The sequence below is a fragment of the Fistularia commersonii genome, chromosome 3 (assembly GCF_037954325.1).
Source record: "Fistularia commersonii isolate RoL2024-O1a breed Wild chromosome 3, RoL_Fcom_v1.0, whole genome shotgun sequence".
Classification (NCBI taxonomy): domain Eukaryota; kingdom Metazoa; phylum Chordata; class Actinopteri; order Syngnathiformes; family Fistulariidae; genus Fistularia; species Fistularia commersonii.
The window spans coordinates 13719463-13725825 of NC_141286.1; positions in this window are offsets into that span (position 1 = coordinate 13719463).

The window sequence follows — 6363 nt, forward strand, 5'->3', positions numbered from 1 at the left end:
GGTCTTGATGTAACAAACGTAGCTTCAGGGATCTTTCCTGTGACCCCTGAAATGGCAGCGCCTGTTTCAACTACAGCTGTGGTAGACTTTGTTACAGGACCACTGATAATTTCTTCACCAGCTTTGGTCTGCCCAGCTGTTACTCCCGTTCCTTCAGGAGCAAATGGTCCGACTGTTGTTAGTGCAAGTCCTCCCAGGGCAGTTGCTTCCACTCCAGTGGTCTTGGTAGAGACTGAAGGTCTTGATGTAACAAACGTAGCTTCAGGGATCTTTCCTGTGACCCCTGAAATGGCAGCGCCTGTTTCAACTACAGCTGTGGTAGACTTTGTTACAGGACCACTGATAATTTCTTCACCAGCTTTGGTCTGCCCAGCTGTTACTCCCGTTCCTTCAGGAGCAAATGGTCCGACTGTTGTTAGTGCAAGTCCTCCCAGGGCAGTTGCTTCCACTCCAGTGGTCTTGGTAGAGACTGAAGGTCTTGATGTAACAAACGTAGCTTCAGGGATCTTTCCTGTGACCCCTGAAATGGCAGCGCCTGTTTCAACTACAGCTGTGGTAGACTTTGTTACAGGACCACTGATAATTTCTTCACCAGCTTTGGTCTGCCCAGCTGTTACTCCCGTTCCTTCAGGAGCAAATGGTCCGACTGTTGTTAGTGCAAGTCCTCCCAGGGCAGTTGCTTCCACTCCAGTGGTCTTGGTAGAGACTGAAGGTCTTGATGTAACAAACGTAGCTTCAGGGATCTTTCCTGTGACCCCTGAAATGGCAGCGCCTGTTTCAACTACAGCTGTGGTAGACTTTGTTACAGGACCACTGATAATTTCTTCACCAGCTTTGGTCTGCCCAGCGGTTACTCCCGTTCCTTCAGGAGCAAATGGTCCGACTGTTGTTAGTGCAAGTCCTCCCAGGGCAGTTGCTTCCACTCCAGTGGTCTTGGTAGAGACTGAAGGTCTTGATGTAACAAACGTAGCTTCAGGGATCTTTCCTGTGACCCCTGAAATGGCAGCGCCTGTTTCAACTACAGCTGTGGTAGACTTTGTTACAGGACCACTGATAATTTCTTCACCAGCTTTGGTCTGCCCAGCTGTTACTCCCGTTCCTTCAGGAGCAAATGGTCCGACTGTTGTTAGTGCAAGTCCTCCCAGGGCAGTTGCTTCCACTCCAGTGGTCTTGGTAGAGACTGAAGGTCTTGATGTAACAAACGTAGCTTCAGGGATCTTTCCTGTGACCCCTGAAATGGCAGCGCCTGTTTCAACTACAGCTGTGGTAGACTTTGTTACAGGACCACTGATAATTTCTTCACCAGCTTTGGTCTGCCCAGCTGTTACTCCCGTTCCTTCAGGAGCAAATGGTCCGACTGTTGTTAGTGCAAGTCCTCCCAGGGCAGTTGCTTCCACTCCAGTGGTCTTGGTAGAGACTGAAGGTCTTGATGTAACAAACGTAGCTTCAGGGATCTTTCCTGTGACCCCTGAAATGGCAGCGCCTGTTTCAACTACAGCTGTGGTAGACTTTGTTACAGGACCACTGATAATTTCTTCACCAGCTTTGGTCTGCCCAGCTGTTACTCCCGTTCCTTTAGGAGCAAATGGTCCGACTGTTGTTAGTGCAAGTCCTCCCAGGGCAGTTGCTTCCACTCCAGTGGTCTTGGTAGAGACTGAAGGTCTTGATGTAACAAACGTAGCTTCAGGGATCTTTCCTGTGACCCCTGAAATGGCAGCGCCTGTTTCAACTACAGCTGTGGTAGACTTTGTTACAGGACCACTGATAATTTCTTCACCAGCTTTGGTCTGCCCAGCTGTTACTCCCGTTCCTTCAGGAGCAAATGGTCCGACTGTTGTTAGTGCAAGTCCTCCCAGGGCAGTTGCTTCCACTCCAGTGGTCTTGGTAGAGACTGAAGGTCTTGATGTAACAAACGTAGCTTCAGGGATCTTTCCTGTGACCCCTGAAATGGCAGCGCCTGTTTCAACTACAGCTGTGGTAGACTTTGTTACAGGACCACTGATAATTTCTTCACCAGCTTTGGTCTGTCCAGCTGTTACTCCCGTTCCTTCAGGAGCAAATGGTCCGACTGTTGTTAGTGCAAGTCCTCCCAGGGCAGTTGCTTCCACTCCAGTGGTCTTGGTAGAGACTGAAGGTCTTGATGTAACAAACGTAGCTTCAGGGATCTTTCCTGTGACCCCTGAAATGGCAGCGCCTGTTTCAACTACAGCTGTGGTAGACTTTGTTACAGGACCACTGATAATTTCTTCACCAGCTTTGGTCTGCCCAGCTGTTACTCCCGTTCCTTCAGGAGCAAATGGTCCGACTGTTGTTAGTGCAAGTCCTCCCAGGGCAGTTGCTTCCACTCCAGTGCTCTTGGTAGAGACTGAAGGCCTTGATGTAACGAACGAAGCTTCAGGGATCTTTCCTGTGACCCCTGAAATGGCAGCGCCTGTTTCAACTACAGCTGTGGTAGACTTTGTTACAGGACCACTGATAATTTCTTCACCAGCTTTGGTCTGCCCAGCTGTTACTCCCGTTCCTTCAGGAGCAAATGGTCCGACTGTTGTTAGTGCAAGTCCTCCCAGGGCAGTTGCTTCCACTCCAGTGGTCTTGGTAGAGACTGAAGGTCTTGATGTAACAAACGTAGCTTCAGGGATCTTTCCTGTGACCCCTGAAATGGCAGCGCCTGTTTCAACTACAGCTGTGGTAGACTTTGTTACAGGACCACTGATAATTTCTTCACCAGCTTTGGTCTGCCCAGCTGTTACTCCCGTTCCTTCAGGAGCAAATGGTCCGACTGTTGTTAGTGCAAGTCCTCCCAGGGCAGTTGCTTCCACTCCAGTGGTCTTGGTAGAGACTGAAGGTCTTGATGTAACAAACGTAGCTTCAGGGATCTTTCCTGTGACCCCTGAAATGGCAGCGCCTGTTTCAACTACAGCTGTGGTAGACTTTGTTACAGGACCACTGATAATTTCTTCACCAGCTTTGGTCTGCCCAGCTGTTACTCCCGTTCCTTCAGGAGCAAATGGTCCGACTGTTGTTAGTGCAAGTCCTCCCAGGGCAGTTGCTTCCACTCCAGTGGTCTTGGTAGAGACTGAAGGTCTTGATGTAACAAACGTAGCTTCAGGGATCTTTCCTGTGACCCCTGAAATGGCAGCGCCTGTTTCAACTACAGCTGTGGTAGACTTTGTTACAGGACCACTGATAATTTCTTCACCAGCTTTGGTCTGCCCAGCTGTTACTCCCGTTCCTTCAGGAGCAAATGGTCCGACTGTTGTTAGTGCAAGTCCTCCCAGGGCAGTTGCTTCCACTCCAGTGCTCTTGGTAGAGACTGAAGGCCTTGATGTAACGAACGAAGCTTCAGGGATCTTTCCTGTGACCCCTGAAATGGCAGCGCCTGTTTCAACTACAGCTGTGGTAGACTTTGTTACAGGACCACTGATAATTTCTTCACCAGCTTTGGTCTGCCCAGCTGTTACTCCCGTTCCTTCAGGAGCAAATGGTCCGACTGTTGTTAGTGCAAGTCCTCCCAGGGCAGTTGCTTCCACTCCAGTGGTCTTGGTAGAGACTGAAGGTCTTGATGTAACAAACGTAGCTTCAGGGATCTTTCCTGTGACCCCTGAAATGGCAGCGCCTGTTTCAACTACAGCTGTGGTAGACTTTGTTACAGGACCACTGATAATTTCTTCACCAGCTTTGGTCTGCCCAGCTGTTACTCCCGTTCCTTCAGGAGCAAATGGTCCGACTGTTGTTAGTGCAAGTCCTCCCAGGGCAGTTGCTTCCACTCCAGTGGTCTTGGTAGAGACTGAAGGTCTTGATGTAACAAACGTAGCTTCAGGGATCTTTCCTGTGACCCCTGAAATGGCAGCGCCTGTTTCAACTACAGCTGTGGTAGACTTTGTTACAGGACCACTGATAATTTCTTCACCAGCTTTGGTCTGCCCAGCTGTTACTCCCGTTCCTTCAGGAGCAAATGGTCCGACTGTTGTTAGTGCAAGTCCTCCCAGGGCAGTTGCTTCCACTCCAGTGGTCTTGGTAGAGACTGAAGGTCTTGATGTAACAAACGTAGCTTCAGGGATCTTTCCTGTGACCCCTGAAATGGCAGCGCCTGTTTCAACTACAGCTGTGGTAGACTTTGTTACAGGACCACTGATAATTTCTTCACCAGCTTTGGTCTGCCCAGCTGTTACTCCTGTTCCTTCAGGAGCAAATGGTCCGACTGTTAGTGCAAGTCCTCCTAGGGCAGTTGCTTCCACTCCAGTGGTCTTGGTAGAGACTGAAGGTCTTGATGTAACAAACAAAGCTTCAGGGATCTTTGCTGTGACCCCTGGAATGGCAGCGCCTGTTCCAACTACAGCTGTGGTAGACTTTGTTACAGGACCACTGATAATTTCTTCACCAGCTTTGGTCTGCCCAGCTGTTACTCCTGTTCCTTCAGGAGCAAATGGTCCGACTGTTGTTAGTGCAAGTCCTCCCAGGGCAGTTGCTTCCACTCCAGTGGTCTTGGTAGAGACTGAAGGTCTTGATGTAACAAACGTAGCTTCAGGGATCTTTCCTGTGACCCCTGAAATGGCAGCGCCTGTTTCAACTACAGCTGTGGTAGACTTTGTTACAGGACCACTGATAATTTCTTCACCAGCTTTGGTCTGCCCAGCTGTTACTCCCGTTCCTTCAGGAGCAAATGGTCCGACTGTTGTTAGTGCAAGTCCTCCCAGGGCAGTTGCTTCCACTCCAGTGGTCTTGGTAGAGACTGAAGGTCTTGATGTAACAAACGTAGCTTCAGGGATCTTTCCTGTGACCCCTGAAATGGCAGCGCCTGTTTCAACTACAGCTGTGGTAGACTTTGTTACAGGACCACTGATAATTTCTTCACCAGCTTTGGTCTGCCCAGCTGTTACTCCCGTTCCTTCAGGAGCAAATGGTCCGACTGTTGTTAGTGCAAGTCCTCCCAGGGCAGTTGCTTCCACTCCAGTGGTCTTGGTAGAGACTGAAGGTCTTGATGTAACAAACGTAGCTTCAGGGATCTTTCCTGTGACCCCTGAAATGGCAGCGCCTGTTTCAACTACAGCTGTGGTAGACTTTGTTACAGGACCACTGATAATTTCTTCACCAGCTTTGGTCTGCCCAGCTGTTACTCCTGTTCCTTCAGGAGCAAATGGTCCGACTGTTGTTAGTGCAAGTCCTCCTAGGGCAGTTGCTTCCACTCCAGTGGTCTTGGTAGAGACTGAAGGTCTTGATGTAACAAACGTAGCTTCAGGGATCTTTCCTGTGACCCCTGAAATGGCAGCGCCTGTTTCAACTACAGCTGTGGTAGACTTTGTTACAGGACCACTGATAATTTCTTCACCAGCTTTGGTCTGCCCAGCTGTTACTCCTGTTCCTTCAGGAGCAAATGGTCCGACTGTTGTTAGTGCAAGTCCTCCCAGGGCAGTTGCTTCCACTCCAGTGGTCTTGGTAGAGACTGAAGGTCTTGATGTAACAAACGTAGCTTCAGGGATCTTTCCTGTGACCCCTGAAATGGCAGCACCTGTTTCAACTACAGCTGTGGTAGACTTTGTTACAGGACCACTGATAATTTCTTCACCAGCTTTGGTCTGCCCAGCTGTTACTCCCGTTCCTTCAGGAGCAAATGGTCCGACTGTTGTTAGTGCAAGTCCTCCCAGGGCAGTTGCTTCCACTCCAGTTGTCTTGGTAGAGACTGAAGGTCTTGATGTAACAAACGTAGCTTCAGGGATCTTTCCTGTGACCCCTGGAATGGCAGCGCCTGTTCCAACTACAGCCGTGGTAGACTTTGTTACAGGACCACTGATAATTTCTTCACCAGCTTTGGTCTGCCCAGCTGTTACTCCCGTTCCTTCAGGAGCAAATGGTCCGACTGTTGTCAGTGCAAGTCCTCCTAGGGCAGTTGCTTCCACTCCAGTGGTCTTGGTAGAGACTGAAGGTCTCGATGTAACAAACAAAGCTTCAGGGATCTTTGCTGTGACCCCTGGAATGGCAGCGCCTGTTCCAACTACAGCTGTGGTTGACTTTGTTACAGGACCACTGATAATTTCTTCACCAGCTTTGGTCTGCCCAGCTGTTACTCCTGTTCCTTCAGGAGCAAATGGTCCGACTGTTGTTAGTGCAAGTCCTCCCAGGGCAGTTGCTTCCACTCCAGTTGTCTTGGTAGAGACTGAAGGCCTTGATGTAACGAACGAAGCTTCAGGGATCTTTCCTGTGACCCCTGAAATGGCAGCGCCTGTTTCAACTACTGCTGTCGTAGACTTTGTTACAGGACCACTGATAATTACTTCACCAGCTTTGGTCTGCCCAGCTGTTACTCCCGTTCCTTCAGGAGCAAATGGTCCGACTGTTGTTAGTGCAAGTCCTCCCAGGGCAGTT